The following is a 21,902-nucleotide window of genomic DNA, read 5'->3' as shown; positions in this document are numbered from 1 at the left end:
GATTTAACCCAGTGTCAGCCTATCAAGATCTTCTCTTATTTAGTTGTTGGCGGTTGTTTTCTTTTTTAGTTCTCTAGCTCATTCTTCATCAAGGATTGGTATCACTGACTTATCAGTTATGGAGACTGGATAGTTAAGTTGGAGGGGGCAGAAAGGAAAGAGCTGCTGCCAAATCCCACGAAAGCCTCTATCCTCTCATTTTGAGGATGCCTAAAAATCAAATTCAAACCTATTTCCAGTCTAGTAATAAGAGAAGAGAAAGGATGAAAAGGAATAAGGATAAATAAAGGGGAGATAGAACAATCTCTGCTGATGATATGATGGTTTACTTGGAAAACCCAAAGCAATCAGCAAAGATACTAAATAAGACACTTAATAGCTTCAGCAAAGTTGCAGGCTACAATATAAATCCTCAAAAATCAACAGTATTTCTTTATAATAACAACACAAGAAGCAATAATAGAAAGAAACTATTCTGAATAGCTACAAAATGCATAAAATATCTGGAGATCAACCTCCTAAAGCATACAAAAGACTTTTAGCTGTTCAGTTACAATGCACTCCTTAAAGAAATAAAGAACAATCTAAATATCTGGAGGAATATCCAGTGCTCCTGGATAGGCTAAGCCAATATAATGACACTACTGCCAAAATTGATTCACATTTTAATGGTACACTAATCAAATTACCAAGGTGATACTTTACAGAGTATTGTAAAATAATAACAGAACATTCATTTGGAAAAATAAAAGATCTAGAATATCAAGGGGGAATGATGAAAAAAAGTAAGGACAAAGAAGGAATAGCATTTCCAGACCTCAAACTATATTATATACTTGGAATCACCAAAACCACCTTGTTTTGGTTAAATAAGAGAGATAGATCAATGGAACCAACTAGCCAAGAGAGATTCAGAAAACTTACTGTGTTGTCTAGAAATAATGGGTAGTATGAATACAGAGAGGCATGAAAAGATCTCTATGCACTGATGCAGAGTGAAGGAAGCAGAGCCAAGAAAACAATATACACAATAAGTACAACAATGTAAATGGAAAGAACACTGACACATCAAAAATCAAAAGTAAATGTGCCCGAATATGAAGATCTCATGGCATTGAAATGAAGAAATACAAGAAGACATCCCGCAATATACCTTTTCATGGAGTTTGGAGGTTCAAGATGTTACACGTTGCACAGATTTTTTGTACTTACTCAATATATCAATCAGTTGTACCAACATTTTTTCTATCTCTAAAAAAATACTGTTTGTCACAAATGGTGGCTCTTGGGAAGGGGATGGGATACACAGGATACTATGGTAATGTAGGAAACAGAAAGCGTCAATAAAAATTATTTTTAAAAAAGAAACTGAAAAAATGCTTATTAAATTATGGATCAATTTGAGCTTTACAACACTGCTATGATACAGATGGCATAAATATTATCATCCCCTCTCCTCTTTATAGGTGAAAAAATTAAAGCTCATTCAGTGAACATTTATTATGTTTGTGCCAGGTATTGCTCTAGTCTTTTGGGGATACAAAGACACAAATGAAGACAAAATTAGATAGTATTTGCCCCCTGACTGCTTATATACCATCAAGGAAGAAAACACATATGCATGAGGTAATATGTCACATGTGTATATATGTACAATGTACATAAAATAAATACAGACTAATTTTCGTTTAAGTATATCCCCATTCCATGCTCAGATTGGTGAAAAGACTTCATCAGGATTATAGAGCTAATAAATAGTGGAGCTAGAATTCTAGCCCAAGGCTCTTTCCCCTGTATATCATGATACTATTTGTAAACTGTAAAATACTAGACATATGTAAGATAATCTTATTGGTATTTTCACTTGGTAAAGCATTTGGAGTCTGAAGAGATCTGTGTTCAAATCTTAGCTGTGTGACCATAGGTAAATCATTTCACTTTTCTGAGTTTCAGTATCCTTATCTGTAAAATGGGGATAATATTTTTTTTAGAAATTTACCTGACAGGGTTGTTGCAAGGTTTAAGTTTAAGGATGTGAATGAAGTATTTTGCAAACTTAAAGCTCTCTATAAACCTCAGCAAAATTAGTATTTTTCTTCATATTTAAGTTCAAGTAAATCATGAGGTTGTTTACGAGAATTATTTTCTTAGCATCAGATGTGTTTAAAATGGAGCAAAAGAAGCAAGATTTAACCTCAAAGGAACTTCATTTTTTCTGTAGGATTTTTTAAATGGGAAAAGCAAGATAACATAATATAACACTCACCATTTGTATTTGGCCTTTTCCCTCCATTTCCCCCTCTTTTAAGGGGTTATATACAGAAATCATCCCCGCAGGTGTTTGACTAGTTGTGTTTCAAGTCTTCATGACTGATGTGAATGACTGGGATGGAATAAATGGTCAAGTGTCAAGATGTACTTGGATAATGCAGCATTGCTTCTTAGAAGGATTTCTCTGTTCATACTCTCCCTGCATCAACATGGACACAGCCATGGCTGTGTCGAGCTTCAGAGCTGGAAGGTTAAAGAGCTGAGTAACAGAAAATGAATCACTAGTATTAGCCTTATTTTTGTTTTGCAATCTGTTGGCTTGGCTCTGAAGGGGAAAGAGTAATGATTGCTAACTGCCTTTCTCTAAATACCACAGACAAAGCTATGGCAACAGACAGGCACAAATGCTGCTAAGCCTCCTGGTTGCTGGATTTGCCTGGGAGCAACTGCATTATTTTAATTATCTGGGCCTCATAATTAACGAGAGCTACTGGAGCACAGGAAAATCCCCCAAGCTTCGGCTTTGATACATTCTGGTCTGGTTGATGGAGCAAGAGTTAGATGTGAAGATGGACATAAACTCCCAGCATACAATTCGGAACCACACAACCATCCATCAATTGGCCCCCATTATTGTGGGTGCACTAAATCCAAGGATGTACAAAATTGCTGTTGAGCAATGATCTGTTTCTTGTTTTTCCAGCAGCATATTTTATTGGGCAAATGAGAAGCAAGCAGAGCTAGTCCATTAGATGAAGTGTATAATGTCAAGAGGGGAAATCATCCCCAGAACAGGGAAGTTTTGATCGGAAATGCTGTCATTTTGTTACACAACTTTCCCATTTGCTAGTAGATGATAAGTAAATAAAAGCCTTTGGGCTGTGTTCCCACCCTGCTTATTTTTTATCATCAAGTTAGAAAAGCAAATGGTCAAAAAAGTTGACCCACTTGGTAAAATTTTAAGCTAAAAGCTCTAGATGTGCATCTATTTATGACAGAAATATTGGCAGCAACTAGAGAAGGAATTTATTGAAATGGATGCTAATGGGTATTGCAGAGATGGCCCCTCTTGCTAGAGTGAGGCAGATGTACCACAGTAGACCAAAAGCATGCTTCAGGAACCATTGTTCAGCAGCTCACAGAATTTCATACCTGGAAGTCTATATTTAACAGAAGAAAGTGAGGCATTTAGGAGGAAAGTGACTATGTGACTGAGTCATCTGGCATGACAGTGACAGCTTCAGGACTAGTCTTGCCTTCCGTGTTTATCCCAGGATACCTCCTGCCTTCCCTCTAAGACACTTCAAATATATTCTTCTTCTCCTAAAGCTTACAGGGCTACATTCATTCAAACATAAAAAATAATTTGATTCCTTGGTTATAGACTACAAATGCATGGTACTCACTGCTTATTACTAATAATTACTCAACAGATGGCATCCTGCTTCCTAGTTTATATGATGTACAGTAGTGTATAAATGGTAGAGTGAAGCAGAATCTAAACTGTCAATTATTCTCTAAGATACTGTGTGGCAGGATAATTGACGGATTAGTGTGATCTTACTACTCTTAATACACACATCTGGGCTTTCTTCTCCCATTTTCTGCATGAACATTAATAACACTAGCTCTAAACCCTACCCTGATTCCCTTTGGATGCTAAAAATACTGTATTCAAGCTAAGGTAGAAGATCTTTTACATACACTTCAGTGCTTCAAGGGATCTGTGATCTCAGTGATGTAGATATTCCCCCCATCAGTGCAAGATAACAAATAACAACTCATCTACACTTTCTCATCTTGGGAAGTTTTGGTCCATGCTCTCTCATAGATCATTAACAAAAGATCCTAGAGGCATTCATTTAAGGAATGCCTCTAGGATCTTTTGTTAATAGACACACATATATAACATTTTGTAGGTACCAATGAAGATTTTGTATTTCTTTGCTTCCTGTCTGAGCATTCCATTTCCTTTTCAGACTTTGTATTTCTATATTAATATCCCTTGTGCCATTTCTTACACATTGACGAAAGTATACTACAACCTATTGTGTCCATCATGTGACTTCCCATTGAACTTTGGGTCATATAACTATGATCCTTTAAAGATCATGGTCTTCAGTATTAACAGCCATATAAGGTCCATGAATCCTGGATGCAAATCATTTATGTCCTTCAGTATCTCCTATGCTATTTGAGAATCAATGAGATCAAACCTCAGAGTCAAATAGTGGCTTCTATTTAAGTGAAAGTCTGTTCTGGTCCTTAACAGTTGCCATGTAACTTAGAAAAGGAATTTCACAAAAAAATGGATTAGTGATACTTAAATTAATAAGCTTTTTATTATGGTGCATTGTAACTTGCATAATGGGAAACTCTAGACCTAAAATAAACCACCCAAAGGCAGAAGCATAAGAAAGCAGGAACAACAAGTGAAAAGGAGTTCTAAGGTACATTTGGGTCTCAGTTGCTAGAAAAGTCAGTGAGCTCCAGTTCTGCCTCCCCAAGTAGATGCTTTCTGCTTGGATGTCAAGCTCAACATGCTCCAAATTGTATTCATCATCCTTTTCCCCTAGCTACCTCCCTTCCCAATTCCTTTGTTAAGGTTGATTGGTTGATTTGTTTGTTTATTTTTGTCTTTGTCTTTGTCTATTCTTACCTCTCCCTATCATCATCTATATACCCTCTACCTTTCATATCTAGTCACAAAGTCCTGTTCCTTCTTGCTTTGGATTGCATTTTAGATTCATCCTTCCCTCTCCCCTAGCTGCTAATTCCTCCTCACACACACACTCCAAAATTACCTTGTATCTAATGTGCCTATTTTTTTTATCTGTTTAGATGTTTATTCTAACATTGTTTCCCATGAGAGAATGTAAGATCTTGGAGGGAAAGAAGTTTTTCATTTTTGTCTTTTGATCCCAGGAACCTAGCCTGGTACATCATAGGTATTTGATAAATGCTTATTGATTGATTGGTTAAGTGAATAATTGAAAGAAAGAAAGGGCATTTATTAAGGGTTTAATATATACTGGCCACTGAGAGGAGTGGGCAAACGAACAAGATAGTTATTGTTCCCAAAATGCTTATACTCTAATAGGGTAAGACAATACACAGAGCAGAGTCATGGCCAAGGAGGAGTATTTTGGTCAGAGAAGTTACAGGACTGTAAATTGGATTCATAGAGCAGTTGATTGACATAGTCTTAATGAGAATGCTAATGTAATTTTGAACATACAAACCTATATTTCTCTGTCTCTCATATAGAAGAGACTAGGATTGGGGAATAGGGAAAGACTTCCCCAGAAGTCTTGTTTTGTACCCACGGAGGCAACTCTGTTACAGCTGGAAATTGTTCCAGAACCTGACACTGCTTGACTTTTATCTTACAGGCTCTATTGGTCTGAATCTCTCACTTATAGATAGTTCCAAAAGCCATTCTTGGCCCAGGACCTCCTCTATGCGGTGAGAACTGGCTTAGGAAATCACTTATGGGAGGTTTCTTCTCCTGAGCACTGAAACCTGCTGTGCTGGGGCTGGGATCTAAAGAAGAACACTCACTACAAAATGTAAAATGAATAATTTTGATTATATAAAATAAGTTTCTGTACAAACAAAATCAATGCAACCAAAATTAGAAGGGAAGCAATAAAATGGGAAAAAATTTATAACAAAAACCTCTAACAAAGGTCTCACAGGTAGGAGAGGAATGAAGCTTGGCCAGCTTGTGCTCATTCCCAAGATAGAAGTCCCAGAAGAAACTTTTTAGTGGGAGGTAGGAGCTGGGATGGCTGAAAAATGTTGAGGGTGAGAAGGCAGCTGGATCATGGTGACAATCCACAGGGTCAGGAGGGAGAGTGTTTCAGGTATGGTTAGTTCCCCAGTAAAAAGAATCAGGTTGTAATAGCACATGGTCTGGAAGACATCAGTCTCTGGATACAGTGCTGCTTTGGCATTATACAACTGTATACTGAGACATGTGGTTCCTTTTTTAAAAATCCCTCTTACCTTCTTAGTATCAATTCTAAGACAAGAGTGGCAAGGGATATGCAACAAGAGTTAAGTAACTTGCCCAGAGTTACTTGGCTAGGAAATATCTGAGGACAGGTTTGTACCCATAACTTCCCAACTCCAGGTCTGGCACTCTGTCCACTGTGCTACTTAGCTGCCCCATGATATGTATTTCTCTTAAATAAAGGATGATCAGATAGATTGTTTTTAAGGATTGTTCCTCTTACAGTATTTTATTTGGTAGACCAAGGAACCTCCATTGAAGTCGTTCTTTGGTACTTCACTATTGATAGAAGTGACCCTAGTTTCTCAAAGGCTGTCAGTAAAGTAAAATCTCTGGCAAGTCTTATCAAACTGGAAAGACTTTGAGTATGTACACAATGTCTGAGAACCAGTATAGGGAAGGACAGAAACACTCATCATCAAGTTGGTCATAGGGTGATGAATTTTTCACTCACAACAACTCTCAAAAACTATCTACTAATTCATAAAGGATTTGGGACCTATGTCAGTGAAAGGACTATTCATTGCAACAAAACTACATAGCTTTGATATATTGATTTATTCCAAGAAAGAGTAGAGATTAGTAATCTACCCTTGACACAAACAAAAAGAGGCATTATCCAATCATATCTCATGGTATTAAGAGTTCTTAGAATTCATAGGTGCAACAGACCTTAAAAATATCTCTTATTTTATAAAGGAGAAAACTGGGGATTAAAGGGAGAAATTACTTGTGCAAAGTCATGTAGCTAGCAAGTTACAGAGCTAAGTTTCAAACCTAGGGTATGTCTAGCTGTATATACAAAGGCCAAACTGATTTCAGTTCATCACAAGTAGGGTTATAGATATTATTGGATCATAGATATCATCTTACCCAAATCTCTATTTTATGAATAAGAAAACCGAGGTTGAGAGGTTAAGTGACTTGTCTAAGGTTCAATGAGTAGTAAAAGGTGGAGGTAGAACTTGAACCCTTGTTTTCTGACTTCCAATCTAGGGCTCTTTCCATTGGATTATTGGAAATCTGTGTGATAGCAACAGTGATGAAAACTCAGAAGCAGAATGATCTCTAGGATAGGATACATTGAGGTGATGCTTTGGGGGCCACTTCTGATAGTCATCCAGTAAGACAGCTAGTTGGGAGAAGTGATTAATCACCAAGTATTTATGAAGGCTTCTATTTTGTAGCAGGTATTGTGCTAGAAGGTAGGAACACAAAGGCAAAAGCAAAGCCCTCTTTTCCCTCTGGGAATTTATGGTTTTGCTGTGGGAGACAATGTAAATATTTAGGATTATGTAAAAATAGATAGGATATAATTTAGAGGCAGCTAGGTGGCAAAGTAGATAAAACACTGGACTTGGCATCAGGAAGACCTGAGTTAAAATTGTGTCTCACACACTTATTAGCTATGTGACTCTGGCCAATTCACTTAATGTTTATCAGCCTCAGTTTCCTCACTTGTAAAAAGGTAATGATAACATCTACCTCTCCTGGTTATTGTCAGAATCAAATGAAATAATGTATGTGAAGTGTTTTATAAGCCTTAAAATGCTATATAAATGCTAGCTACTATTAATGTCATTGTTGTTATGAGTTGAGAGATCAAGAAAGGTGTTATATAGAAGCTCCACAGATCAATCTGAGCCTTGAAGAAAATTGGGAAATCTAAGAGTAAGAGATGAAGATAAAGTGGATTTCAGGCAGGGGAGAAAGCATAGAGAAGGGAGATGGATTGCTGTGTATGAGAAATGATGAGCAGACCATCTTGGTTGGGTTATAGTATGTATGGAGAAGTAATTTTTAATGAGGCTGAAAAGGTAGGTTCTGATCAGGTTTTAAAGGGCGTTAAATTCCTAAGAGAGGAGTTTATCTTTGATCCTAGAGGTATATGGAGACACTCTGTTGACTAGGCAAGTGACATGTTCAGAAGCAGATGGTTCCTCTAGATCCCTGGAGGCAAACCTATGGCATACGTGCCAGAGGGTACACTCAGAGCCCTCTCTGTGGGCACATGTGCTGTCACCCCTGCACAGAATTTGCCAGAGTTCATTACTAGAAAGCCAAAGGGATATAGGGCCGGGCTGCTCTCCTCCCCCTTTTCACACATGCCTGAAGACATTTCTTACATCAACTGCCCCTCTAAAAGGTTCACCATCCCTGCTCTAGATGGTACTAAAATAGACTTGAGTCTTACATAAATACACTCAACCCTTAAATTTTCCCTATTATCAAGGCAAAACCAGTGGCCCTACCTCTTCCTTCTTTTGTTTCATTTTCTGTCCCCCAACCCTGGCTGTTCCTTTGTGGTCTCTTCTTCTGGCAAACTTTGAGACTCATTTTGATCTAATTTCCCCCAAATAAAAATGTTGGATGAGGGAGCACATATTGTGATTTGCTACAGGATAGCACCCCCTAGATGTGGGCTCTTCCAGCCAAATTATCATTTCTTTTGGTGAAATCAGAACTCAGCAAAGTTACCTCTGTAGTAAATGCGTTTATGATTTGAAAATAACTGTCCCCAAAAGCAATGGCAACAAATAACAAGATAAAATGCTACCTTAACTATTTTTCAGGGTTGCTATATAGTCATATCAATTAAATTATATGGCAACTTCATTGGAAGGCAAAATAGCACAGAAGCAGTATAAAAATAGTTTTCATACTCAGAGCTTTATCAGCCAGAACCTTCAAATATATATTAGATAGACATCCTATAGAATTTGGTCAACAGTGTGAATATCCAAGACAGACAGCACAGATGGATAATGAGCACAATTCAGAGTTGAAAAGTCAGAGAAGAGAGGGCTAGATGGCTTTTAGGAATCTACCAAACTCTTTTGCTGATCTCAAGCTTCCCATGAAAGAAAAGGCCCGTCTTCAAAATACTGACCTTTTACCAGTGTTGCTGTATGGTAGTGAGACCCAGAGTACCAACCATTGCCTACAAAGAAATAAATATGAAAATCACCTCAAGGAGAATGAAATGCTGTGTTTGTGGGTGTGAGTAGGCTGAAGCACATAACAAAGGGAGAACTTAGGAGAAGAATCATAGTAAATAATATTATCAAGGAATTGCATGACAAGATGAGAAAATAGGCTATTTACAAGGCAAGAACAAGGAAGGTCCCTTTGGGGGACAACATAGACAAGAATCACCACAAAGTTGGCAGGTATGAATGTGATTTGATCTGTATCACTGGAGGGAATTCCTGCATTAATGAGATCACAGATTCACTTGAGTGTAACACACAGAGATATATACATATGTATATCGTGTAATATGTATATATATATATATTGTTTATATGTGTATAAACACACTTATATATGTGAATTTACGTGTGTGTGTGTGTGTGTGTGTGTGTGTGTGTGTGTGTGTACATCTCACACAATATCGTACACCAGTCTCTGCCTTCAGGGTAAGGGAAGGAAATGCTATTCCATCTTGCCAAATCCTTTGCCTTGTCTCTTATCTTCTGCAAGAAGAGGAGAAAGTCCTCATTGTGTCAGGTCTCCTGCCTGGCCTCCAGCCTTCAGAGAAAGGGAAGTAATACTATTCCCTTATATTCCTCCAATTGACCCCTCACCTGAGCTGCCCAAGGCCATGAAAGAACTCCACCCTGAAGCCAAACCCCTAAGGATATTGGTAACCTATATGAACTCATTCTGCAATAATTAATAAATTCATTACTGGCCATAAACTCCCTATCCCAGGTATTCTGACCCCCTGATATCATCACTTAAACTCAGTTCTCTATACTCTACTGCCAACTCTTATTCTCATGCCCCTTAAACCCGATCCAAATCCCCCAAATGCCCTGCTCTGAAGCTACTGGAATGCCTGTTCCATGGGGAACAAACTTAATTTCATCTTAAATCTTTTCCCACTTCTACCACCTTTTGGATCTTTTGGATAATTAAGCAGATTCCTAAGAGGGAGCCAAAATTTCATCAGTCTGAGATGTTATATGGTGTCCCCTTTTGAGACTTACCCCCTTCCTGATGACCCAGCTTCCTTGGCTTCCTTTTCCACTACTACTTTCACTTTCATTTATTCTGCCTCTCTTTGAGGTAGCAGAGTTGCAATACTCCTCGAACCCCGTTACTATTTCCAGGCTCATCATCACTCAGTAAGCTCTCCTCACTTGAGGTGACCCATGTGCTACCCAATGAAAATTCTATTAGCTATTATAAACCAACCTCTAGGATACTCCCCTTCTTTCCTCAATGAGTTCAGTACCTGTCTCACATTCTTTCCTAACGTCTGCCCTCCTATTAGGAGACATCAGCATACATATGATACTCCCTCAAATGCCTTCTCTGCCCAGTTCCTCAATTTATTTAGTTCACAGGATGGTACCCTTCCACACCTCAGCTACACAGAAAGATGGTCATACTTTTGATCTTGCCAGCACTTTCAAATACACAACTTCTATGTACATGAACTCTGAAATTCCCTTCCTTGATCAAAATCTATTGCCATTCTACCTATCTTTCAGCCTTTTGAGCTGTTCTTCATCCTCACCGTGACCTCCAATCCTCTAAACTCCTAGTTCTTTACTAGCCATTCTTCTTGCACTTGCTTATATATGTTCTATCCTACTTGATCCTTTAGTGAACCAATCTCTACACTGTCTTTTTCTCTTGATTCCCATGTCCCCTTTAATTATACTGCAAATCTTGTTCCGACAAGCAGCCCTAGATTATTCCCACCATCTTCTGCCTTTGTTCCCACTCACATGCTGCTAAATAAAGCTGGAGAAAATGATGAAATTATGCTGACCAAATTCATACTATATAATCTCCATTGGGCCCTCACCATGGCAAAGCAATCCTTTAATACTTGCCTAAATAATTCACTCTCTAACTTACCATGATAGCTCTTCCAAATCTTTTCATCCCTACTCAAACAGTCCATGGTCTCTGCCCCTCCACCCTCTCAGATAGGAACCTTGCTTCATATTTTATTGAACAAGTTAACTTGAAGCCATTTCCTTGGAGCTACCTCTTTTCTACTCTTCATCTCACATCACCTATATGACTCCTGCCACTATTTCTTCCTTTACCCCTATCTTGAATAAAGAAATAACCAACCATTCTCCTTGTCAGCACCGATCATGTTACATGCACAAGAGATACCATTCTATTCTGTCTTCTCTAGCAGACTACTCCCCCCTCCCTCCCTCCCTTTTTCACTTATCTTCAACCTCTTCTCATCTTTAGGTTACTTCCCTCCTGCCTACAAACATATCCCTCCTCAAAAAAGCCTTGCTTGTTCTGTCTATTCCTTCCCTCCCTACTAATGATCCATATATCTTCTCCCTTTATGGATAGAGTCTTTGAGAAGGCAGTCTATAATAGATGTCTCCATTTTGTGTCCTCTTATTTTTTGAGCTCTCTGTAGTCTGGCTTCTGACTTCATTGTTCATTTGAAAATCCTCTCACCAAAGTTCCATTGATCAAAGTTCAATTGCCAAATCCAATGCCTATTTTTCAATCATCATCCTTTTTGACCTCTCCTCAGCCTTTTGAACTATTGATCATACCTCCTTTCCTTGATACTCTCTTCTCTCTAGGTTTCAGTGGCACAACTCTACCCTGGTTTTCCTCCTGCCTTCTAACTGCTCCTTTTCAGTCTGCTTTGCTAAATCTTCATCCTAGTGACCCCCACTAATGGTGGGTGACCCTCAAGGCTGTGTCCTAAATTCTCTTCTCCTCTCCCTCTACACATTTCATTTAATATTGGTGATCTAAGCATGATTTAAGTGAAGAAAGATGAGAGGACATCTCCAAACCACCCCCTTTGGGATAGTGGGAGTTCAACATTTGTTACACATTGCACTTTTTTGGCAGGTTGTGAAAGACTTTTAAAACTAAACAGAAGGGTTTTTGTTTTATCCTAGTGGCAACAGAATTCCACTGGAGTTGATTGAGGTAGGGATCTTCATGGTCATATCTGTACTTAAGGACAATTATTTTGTCAGCAGTGTGTAGGAAGAACTGGAGGTCTTGGAATATAATATTTCAGAAAGGAAAGAGATTAGGATTACAACCAAGAATAAACTACCCAGCAAAACTGAGTAACCCATATGTTTAAAAATGCATATTTAATGAAATAAGGACTTTGAAGCATTCCTGTTGAACTTCCCAAGAAAAAAAGACCAGGACCAGATGGACTGGCAAGTAAATTCTACCAAGCATTTCAAGAAAAATCAATTTCAATACTACATAAACTTTTTGAAAAACAAAACAAAGTAGAAATCCTATCAAATTCCTTCTATGACACAAATATGATTTTGATGTTTAAACCATGGAGTCAAAACAGAAAATCAATGCACCCATTTCTTTAATGAATATTGATGAAAAATTTTTTAAAATAAAATACTAGCAAGGAATACAGAAATATAGCACAAAGATCATATATTAATATCAGGCTGGATTTATAGTAGGAATGCAAAATTTGTTTTGTTTTAAAAAACTATAAACATAATTGACCATATTAACAACAAAACAACAAAAATAATATAATTATTTCCATGGATGCAGGAAAGACTTTTGAAAAAAAAATACATCTTTCTGTTAAAAACACTAGGAAACATAGGAATGAATGGAGCTTTCTTTGAAATTGTAAGTAGTGTCTATCTAAAACCAAGAACATGCATTATCTGTAATGGGGATAAACTAGATACCTTTCCATTAAGATCAAAGGTGAAACAAGGATATCCATTATCACCATTACTAAAATCCTAACTATAAGACAAGAAAAAAGATATTAAAGGAATAAGCATAGACAATGAGGAAATAAAACTATATGGTGATTAACTTAGGGAACCCTAAAGAATGAACTGGGGCAACTACATGGTACAGTGGATAGAGCACTGGGCCTGGAGTCAGGAAGACCTGAGTTCAAAACCAACCTCACTCATTTACTACTCGTGTGACACTGGGCAAATCACTTAACCTTGTTTGGCTCAGTTTCCTCATCTGTTAAATTAGCTGGATAAAGAAATAGCAAATTACTCCAGTATCTTTGCCAAGAAAATCTCAAATAGGGTCATAAAGAGGCAAATATGTCTGAAACTACTGAACATCAAAAGAATGAGCTTAAAAGCTAAACAACTAAAGCTAATTCACAACTTTAGCATTAAAATAACCCCCCACAAATCATCAGCATTTCTGTATATTACTAATAAAACCCAGAAGAGAGAAAAAGGTAAATCCCATTTAAAATAACTGCAGACAGTATTAAATACCTGCCAAGACACACACAGGAACTATAATGAATACAATTGCAAAACACTCTTCACACAAATACAGTTTCTAAGTAATTGGGGAAAGGTTGATTGCTTATATTTAGGTGGAGCCAATATAATAAAAATGACAATTCTACCGAAATTAATTTACTTATTCAGTACCCTATTGATACATTTTCCAAAGAATTACTTTATAGAACTTGAAAAAAAATCACAACAAAATGTATCTGGAGTAATAAAAAGTCATTAATATCAAGGGAATCAATAAAAAAAATCGAGGAGTACTAGCAGTACCTGATCTCAAAATATGCCACAGAGTTATAATCATATAAACATTTGGTACTGGATAAGTAATAGAAATATTGATCAGTGGAACAGATTGCGTACATAACAAAGAGAATCAAGTGAGCATAGCATCCTAGTGTTTGATAAACTCAAAGGTCACAGCTATTAGGGCAAGACCAATCTCACATTTAGAACTGTCTTTCAGAGATCTTGAACTAGATGTTCAGTAGCTATATTAAACTCAATATATCAAAATCTGAAGTTATTATTTTCCCCCCCAAAAAACCTCCCCCACATATTTTCTGCTGACCTCCCTAGCTTCCTTTAGGTCCCAACAAAAACTCCACCTTCTATAAAAAGCCTTCCCCAACTCCTCTTAATCCCAGTGCTTTCCTTCTTTTAATTATTTTCTATTTATTCAGTATGTAGTTTGCTTTGTATGTTTTGTTTCGGTGTTGTCTCTCCCATTACAATATAAGCTCCCTGATGAAAGGAACTTTTTCTTGCCTCTTTTTGTATCCCCAGAGCTTAGTACAGTGCCTGGCAAATAGGCACTTAAATGTGTTTTGATTAATCGGAAGGTAGGTGCTGCTATTATCTTCATTTTATAAATGATGGAATTGTGGATGAGAAGTTGTGATTTGTCCTGAGGTTTGGCTCAAGTTGTGAAGGGCTTTACAAGCTAAAGAGAGTGTTTTAAATGTGTTCTTAGAGGCAATAATGAAATCACTAGAATTGATTGAGTAGGAAAGCCACAGGGTTAGATCTGTATGTAAGGAAAATCACATTGTTGACAGTGTGTAGGTTGGATTGGAGTGAAGGAGAGGTTTGAGCCAGGGGGAAAAAAATTAGGAGACTGTTGCAGTAATCTAGGCAAGAGGGGAGCAGGAGATGTTAGGTAGAAATGGCAGGGTTTGACAACTGCTTGATTATGTGGGGTGAGAAAATGAAGAGTTGAGGATAATGCCAAGAATATGAAACAGAGTCTGCAATTTTGGTGGTGGAATTAAGGAATAGCTGAAGAAATTGTGTAACATGAAGCTGATAGAATAGTATTGTGTGATAAGAAATAAGGAATGTGGGGGTCGTAGCTGAGTAGCTCAGTGAATTGAGAGCCAGGCCTAGAGATGGGAAGTCCTGGGTTCAAATCTGGATTCATACACTTCCTTGCTGTGTGACTCTGGGCAAGTCACTTAACCTCCATTGCCTAGCCCTTACCACTCTTCTGCCTTAGAACCAATATTGATTCCAAGGAAGAACGTAAGGGTTTAAAAAAAGAAATAAGGAATGTGGTGTATCTAGAGAAGTATGGGAAAATAAAATAAACAGAACCAAAAGAGCAATATGAGTAATGATCACAATTATGTAAATGAAGAGCTCTCACTAAGAAAAGTCCAACTTAGTACTTGGGTCTCAGAGAATAGTTAGTAACAATAGCTAATATTTACATAGCATTTACTTAGTGAACTATACCTCCTTCCTCATGGTAGAGAGGGAGGGTACTTCAAGAACAAAATGTTATTATATACCTTTTGGTACACAGTCACTTTGTTGAATGTTTTCCCTCTTTTGATTGCAGGGGGGAATTTAATCTGGAGGTTAGAGTGGAGAGTAGAGAAATATTTCCAGATATAACCATGATATAAAGACAAAAGCCATTAATGCAACTTTTTAAAGAGAGAAAAAAGATTGACTCTTTGAGAGAATAAACAGTTCTCATTTTCATTTGATTATTTTGTTATTAAATGTACTGTCCCCATCATAAAATGGTTAAGTGGACAGTGGATGACTTATAAATCATAGAATTATCTGAGAATGAAATTAGGACCTCAGTATTTGAGTTTTAAGTATACTTGTGGATATACCTTCTCCTGAAAATATTTTAGAGTTTCTGATAATAAATGGAGAAACATGTTAGCCCACGAGAAGGAAAAATAAATATTTAAAGCTATAATAGCCATCTATGTGCAAAAACTAAATCCTTCTCATTATTTAAATTGTAATGCCTTATTTCCCTTCTTCAGATACATGTCAGGCCAAGAGTCACAACTCTGTCAATCAGAAGCTTTAACAGCTCCTCATTTTCTGCACCTCAGCCCCTATTCCCAGGGGTCAGCCCTTGGATAAATTGGGAAAGAGATCTCTTTGTTTTTGTTATTGTCAAGTACATGCCCAGCTCAGAGGTTTTGAACCTGCTTTCAAGGCACAGCTAGAGTTAGCTGCTAGAGATAGGGCAGTAATTAGTGTATGTAGCAATAATTTAAAAATGTAGGTCTCACTAGATAGTTTGAATCCATCACCTCTTTATCAAGAGGTGGGTAGCATGCTTCATCATTAGTACTTTGGAACTAACAGATGATTGATCAGTTCTTCAGTATTTTGGAAATGTTTTTCTTAAACTGTTTTTATAAATTGTTCTCCTGGGTTTGCTCACTTTACACTGCATCAGTTCATGTAAGACTTCCCATATTTCTCTGAAACCATCCTCTTCATCATTTTTTATAGTAAACCAGTATTTCATTATTTTCATGCATCTAATTTTTTCAGCCATTTTACAAAGGGTATGCACTCCAATTTAGTTTCCAATTCTTTTCCCCCACAAAAAGAACTATTATAAATATTTTTGTTCATATAGGTAATTCTCCTTTTTGGGTCAAAGAATAATGCATAGTTTAGTAACTTTTAGAGCATAGTTCCAAATTGCTTTCCAGAATGGCTGTACTAATTCATAGCTCTATCAACAGCTTATCATTATATCTATTTTCCTTCCAATATTTGTAATTTTCCTTTTCTGCCCATCTTTATCAGTATGATGGATTTGAGTTGGGACCTCAAATTTATTTTAAATTTCTTTATTAATAATATGGAACATTTTTATATGATTGGTGATGGGTTGGATTTTTTCCTTCCAAGAATACCTATACCATTTCATTTTTTTATTAACTGGAGAATAGTTGCCTAGTTTTTCTAGGCCTAGTTTCTTTGAATCTTGTTTTTTTTTCCTGAGTAAAATTTGTTTCCAAAATTACCAGTTTCTGAAATATATTGTCTGCTATCTATGGAATATAATATTTTTTGTCAATCAAATCACAACTGTCATTAAAAATTTTTTTATCTTTATTTTATTCAAGCAACAAATTTACACTTAACTTTTCCAAAGTTATATGATTCATGTTTTCTCCCTCCCCTCCTCCCTACTCCTTCCTGGAGTTGAAAAGCAATTCCACTGGATTATGCATATCACTCAAAACATATTTCCATATTGTTCATTTTTGTAAGAGAATAATCTTATAAAGCCAAACCCCCAAATCTTATACCCAAATAAACAAGTGATAAATCATGTGCTTTCATCTGCAAGTAGACTCAAACAATTTTTTCTCCAGAGGTGAATAGCATTCTTTTTCATAAGTCCCTCAGAATTGTCCTGGATCATTGTACTACCATTAGTAGCAAAGTCTATCACATTTGATTGTCCCACAATGTTTCAGGTACTGTGTACAATGTTCTCCTGGTTCTGCTCATTTTACTCTGCATCAGTTCACATAGGTCTCTCCAGTTCTTTCCAAAATCATCCTGTTCATCATTCTTTTATAGCACAATAACAACTGTCATTTTCAAAGGAGGAGAACAATTGGTCTTCAGAAAAGTTTTGTCAGCTCCTTCATGAGGCTATTTCTCCAGATATTCCTGTTACTCCTAGAAACTTCTTGCATCTGATTTTCTTGGATACATTGCCACCTAGAATCATTATTATGGCATCAAATGTCATTCATGAGCATTCCGATCTCTGGATCTTGTTAAAATTAATTGTGGTTGGGACTCTATATATATTATTAGGTGGTCACCAGGGATTTAATTTCTAAATCCCAAAATGAATTACTAAAGTAAATGGAATTTATGGTAGTTTATTTACAATATTTTCAATAGAAGGAAGATATTAAGGAATGAGAGAGAGAAAAAAACCTGACTTCTTTTGATATCAGTTAGAATTTCTAAGCCCCAGCCAGGGGAAGAGAGTCTCAAGACAATGACCCTTTCCTGAAGGCTTCACACCTCCAGAAAGACGGGGTCACTAAGTCAGCTTTTCACTCACCAACAGTAACAGTCTAAAAGTATTCTGGTTGCTCCTCAAGGGTCTGTCTTCCAGTTGCTCCTCTAAGTCAGTGCCCAAATCTCCAAATGACTATCCGAATGTCTGAGTTCGAATGTCCAAATGATCTGAATCCGAGTGATCCAGATCCTAATGATCTCCTTCTGTCTTTTTGTCCTCTTTTTAAAGATCTTTTTTCTCTTGTGTCACCTCCCCTAAATTTCATATCTACCAATCACAGCAGATATTTTTCTCCAGGACTGCCCATTCTTTAGTTCTCACCTTCTTTAGTTAGATTTTCTCCAGGACTGTCCATTCTTTAGTTCTCACCTTCTCTGGTTAGATTATATCTTTTTGGGTTACTTAACACCTCTTTTGTCAAGTTCACCTTTTGTAGTTACTTAACACTTTTTTTGTGGTTAATTCACCTTTTGTAATTACTTAACACCTTTTTGTGGTTAATTCTAAAAATAGATTGTAGCTTACAATTCTAGCTTCACTATAAAGGAAGAGCTAAGTACCTTCATTGTTACAATCAGGAGATTACAATTCTAGCTTCTCAATAAAGAAAGAGCTAAGTATCTTCATTGTTACAATCAGGAGATAGATAAATCCAATCTTCACAATCTTCATACTGGCTGTCCCCTATGTCTAAATTGCTCTACCCTTTCACCTGTACCTCTTAGAATCCCTGGTTTCCTTCAAGACTTATCTCATATACTATCTTCTTCAGGAGACCTTTCCTGGTCTTCCAGTTGCTAGTGCTCCCCCTCCATCTCCTCTATCTGTAATAAATACATACATTTACATGCATTTTCTCCCTCTATAGGATGTAAACCTTTTGAGGGCAAGCACTGTTTTTTCTTTTTCCTTATAGCCACAGCAACTAGCACAGTCCAAAGTCATCACTTAATAAATGTGTTTTGACATTGATTGTTATGAGATTGTCTACTTCCATGAATCCAGTTGTCCTCACACTGTTCTAAATGCAAACTAATGACAAAGAACTAAACTTGTTCACTAAGAATCCTGCCAATGACAAACAAGAACAAACCCTTTCTTTTCCAAAATGCATACCGGTTGTTTATGGCCTGAAGATTTTGCCCGCTTCAGACTAGGAGCTCTTGGTTTCCTCGCAAAAGAAAATCATTATTACTGCAACTAATGCCATTGACTTTCTCATGCTTTTTTGAAAAAATTGAAACAGATTGAGAAGTTCCCTGATGCAGTTGAAAATCTGTTTGCTTTTTAAAGGGCACCAGGTGTTCAGTGTGGCACCCAAGATTTTCCATTGTTAAAAACGCAAAGAAATGAATGAACATATGGCTATCCTTTTAATATGTTCCTATCAAGAAAAGCAGTTCTCTAGGTGGAGGATACTCTTGTAAACTATCAACTGATTGGTCTGCATTCATGATTCAGTCTTCACCTCATACTTAACATAGCTCTGACATAAAATGAAAACTATTACCTAGAATGTTGGTGCACAAATGGACAACTTAGCATTTTGTTTGCAAAGGGCAGTGATGGAATTTTTCTACTTCTCAGTGGTTATTTCTATGTTGTATATACACAGCCTTTTACAATGTGTCTCATAATCTGGATAGCAAAAAAATCCCAATTCCTATGTTTTGTTTTAGCTGCATTAGAACAATTTTTAAAAATCTAGGAAACCAGAGATTTTACCATTAATGGAAAGGCTAATGCTTATTAAGTAGGCTCTGTATACCTTTACAGTACACAGAGTAAATTATTCAAATGTTAATTTGAATAATAAAATAAAATAAGTCAATTATTCAAACAATATTACCACTCAATAAAAATGAACATTAAAAATAAATAAATGAATTATGCTTTACATGATTTCATATGTGTAATTGATATCACATTGCTTACCTTCTCAGTTGGGGAAGGTAAGGTGAGAGAGAGAGAATTTAGAACTCAAAAATTTTTTTAACAATGAATGTCACATATTAGTGCATGTCCTCTCCTAGTAGTAGTGAGAGAGTCAGCATTCTTCAGCAGAAAGAACATCAGGCTCAGAACCATAGAATCCACAATCTCAGATTTGGGAGTGATCTCAGTGAAAACCTAGTTCAACATATTCCTGAGCAGGAATCCACTATTCAGAATCCTAAATGATGGTCATCCAGTCTCTGCTTTGAGCCTTCGAAGGACAGAGAATGCTCTATGATGTGAGGCAGAGTATTCTGTTTTATAATTTCTCTAATCATTTGATAGTTTCTCCTTAGAGTTGGAATCTGATTCTCTGCAATTTCTGCCCATTGCTCTTGGTTCTGACGCTCTTGGGCAAAGCAGAACAAGTCTGGTCCCTCTTTTACATGGCAACAATACTATCAGTATAACCTGAAGACAACATTGATGTCCCATTCCACTCCTATGCCTACATACTGGTGTCCTTTTCTCTAGGCTACCTACCTCCTGTCCCTTCAACCAACTTATTTTCAAATAACATAGTCTACATGCCTCTCACCATCTTAATCACTGTGTTCTGGGGCTTGTCCAGTTCAGCATCAAGAATTGAACACAGGATGGAATACAGTGAGATTACCATCTCACTTCCTCATTCTGCATATCATGTTAATAGCTAGCATTTACATAGCATCTTACATAGATCATTACATTTTAGTCTTACAATAACCCCATGGATTAGCTATTATTATCCCTGCTGTATAGAGGAAGAAGTTCAGGCTCAGTGAAGGTCAGTGAAGTGACTTGTCTATGCACATCAATCAAGTAAGTGTCAGAGGTAATAGTCAATCAAAGGTCTTGCCACTTCCACACCTAGCACTCTCTCGACTATGCCATCTTGCATTAGCTTTTTTCCCCTCTTCCTATATGTTTTTTTAACTTTATTTATTTTTTTAGAATATTGTCCCATGGTTACATGATTCATATTCTCTCCCTCCCTTCTTTCCTCCTCCCACCCAGAGCTGGCAAGCAATTCCACTGGGTTATACATGTTTTATCACTCAATACCTATTTCTATATTATTCAACTTTGTACTAGAGTAATCTTTTAAAACCAAACCCCCAATCATATACCCATATAAAAAAGTGATCAATCATAAGTTTTTCTTCTGCATTTCTAATCCCACAGTTCTTTCTCTTGATGTGGATAGCATTTTTTATCATAAGTCCCTTGGGATTGTCCTGGATCATTGCATTGCTATTAGTAGCAAAAAGAACACTTTTTCATGAACTTATTGATAATTTTGATTTCTTCATCTGAAAACTGCTTATTCATATCCCTTGAACATTTGTCAACCGGGGAATGGCTTGATTTTTTAAATAAATTTGACTTAGTTCCTTATATATTTGGGAAATAAGACCTTTGACATTAGCTTTTTTGTTCACCATGTTACCCTGTCAGAAGACTTGAGTTCTAGTCCTGGCCTTATTACTAGTTTTCTGATTTTTCTACAAGTCCCTTTTCCTCTCAGTTAAGTTTCTTTTTTTGTACAATGATGGGTTTGAACTATATTAGGGCTTCTTTACCTTTTTCTGTCATGAAACCTTTTGGCAGTCTGGCAAAACCTATGGATTCCTCAGAATAATGTCTTTACATAAATAAAATAAAATACATAAGATTGTATTGAACTATAATTATCAAAATGCTAAATAAAAAAGTCTACATATTCCAGATTAAGGATTCTTGGTCACTAGAAAACGTCTGAGGTTTCTACTAGCTCAGAATTAATTAATTGTCCTGTGATCTGTTTTTAGTTTCCATTTTATACACTTTTCCTTCTTTCTTTCCACCCTCCTTCTGTTCTTTCCTCCTTCCTTTCTTTTCGTTCCTCCTTCCCTCCCTTCCTCCCTTCCTCCCTTCCTCCCTTCCTTCCTTCCTTCCTTCCTTCCTTCCTTCCTTCCTTCCTTCCTTCCTTCCTTCCTTCCTTCCTTCCTTCCTTCCTTCCTTCCTTCCTTCCTTCCTCCCTTTCTCCCTTCCTTCCTTTCTTCCTCCCTTC

The sequence above is a fragment of the Monodelphis domestica genome, chromosome X, assembly GCF_027887165.1.
Source record: "Monodelphis domestica isolate mMonDom1 chromosome X, mMonDom1.pri, whole genome shotgun sequence".
NCBI lineage: Eukaryota > Metazoa > Chordata > Mammalia > Didelphimorphia > Didelphidae > Monodelphis > Monodelphis domestica.
The sequence above is the reverse complement of the archived record's forward strand: the minus strand, read 5'-3'. Positions refer to the sequence as shown.